This window comes from Sinocyclocheilus grahami, unplaced genomic scaffold (genome assembly GCF_001515645.1).
Source record: "Sinocyclocheilus grahami isolate Dianchi unplaced genomic scaffold, SAMN03320097.WGS_v1.1 scaffold3372.1, whole genome shotgun sequence".
NCBI classification, from domain to species: domain Eukaryota; kingdom Metazoa; phylum Chordata; class Actinopteri; order Cypriniformes; family Cyprinidae; genus Sinocyclocheilus; species Sinocyclocheilus grahami.
This window is the reverse complement of record NW_015508505.1, coordinates 19,460-21,266: the sequence shown is the minus strand read 5'-3', so window position 1 is coordinate 21,266 and position 1,807 is coordinate 19,460.

The window sequence follows — 1,807 nt, the reverse complement described above, 5'->3', positions numbered from 1 at the left end:
ACCCTAACCCTAACCCTAACCCTAACCCTAACCCTAACCCTATACTTTTATATTTAATATTTGATCTAAGAATACTTTTATATTTAATATTTGATCTAAGACTGAACATCAACCCCACTAACACCTACCCCTTAGTGGGGTACTCGCACAAAGTAACCCCTTAGTAGGACACCCCCATAAAATAACTAAGGCTGAACATCAACCACACTAACACCTACCCCTTAGTGGGGCACTCGCACAAAATTTAAAACCTAGCATTTCTAGCCCTATAGGATACACACCTATCCTTCATACCCCTATGAGACACATCACATACTATGAGAGAGGTATACAAAAAATAAATATAAAAACTGTATATAATACATTATAAATAGCTATAATCGGATACACTTTTATCATCGTCATCATTACACATTCATAACAACTGAATGATTATGAAGAACACTGACTCATCAAAAAGGTGGACTGCTTTTGGGAACGAGGCCTAATCGAAACAAGGCCAGAAGCGGTCAGTTGAAGTGGAAGGACAGTGCATAACCGGAGTTGGACTTTGTTCTGGCTTCTGGGTCTGTAATCCCTAACTCAACCCTAGACAGATTGTTCACCCCAAAAAAAAAAAAAAAACCCATTCATTAAATTACTGCTTTTAGTCAATAATTACTTACATTTTAAAAGTCATAAAGCAACAACTGCACAGGGACATCATTACAGATAAGTGTTGCAAGTTACTACTCTGTAGTCTTACCTGATAAACAGATTCTGCAAAGTTTGCACAGTGCATTGAAACAAACAGAAGGACGGGTTGCACTGTGTGGAACACTATAAAGTCCAGGAACCACTGCTAGAATGAGAAAGTAAAGCACCAAGTTCAGTATGACACTTGTGAGTTAATGTCAAGTCAGTAGGCCTAGAGGACATTCCAAGCTGGAAGCTCCAGCCTTCCAGAGAGAGAGCAGCAAGGAGGAATTAGGAGTTCCAGAGATTTGACGAACATCTGGGGAGCCAACAGATCTGCAACATCTTAACATGCCAGTTGGTAAAGGCCCCTGGAGGACCAGCTGAGTGGTCCGACCTTAGAGGAGCCATAGAACCGAGCATAAGGATCACCAACAAACCTGAAAGCAAAGGCAGTGCATATAGAAGGGCAGATACTGTGACCACAACAACAGAGCCTTAAATCAACATGGTGTAAACTACAGAGCTTACAACACTCCCTGCACAGACAGCCATAAAACAAAAGGTGTGAGGTGCAAAACAAAAAAAGAGAAATATGCAAATTAATAATATAAACCACACACACACACAGGCTACATAACAGCAAAAATAGACACATACAACATTAAATTGAAACACCAATTGACAGAATGCACAAAAGCATAGATATGCACTATGTAACAAATGCAATAGAACAAAAAAAAAGAAAAAAAAAAAAAAAAAAAAAAAAAAAAAAAAACAAAAAATAAAAAAAAAAAAGTACACATAATACAACATATGAAAAAAGAAAACTGAAATAAATGCACATTTAAATACAAATGGGCCCAAACCATGCAAACTACAACACATACATCCACACTGAGGCAAGGTAATGCAAGTTTATTCTTATAGTTCACTTCATGCACTATGCTAATTAAAAAAAAAAATATATATATATATTTTTTTTTAAAAAGTGCTTCCCAAAAAGGAATTAAAATAATCAAAAGAACAAGAAATTAAAACTTTGAAGTGATTAAAAAATTTTTTTAATTAAAACAATTAAGAATAATTTAAATACAGTGCACTGATAAGAACAGAAGAAACCGGTTAGTTT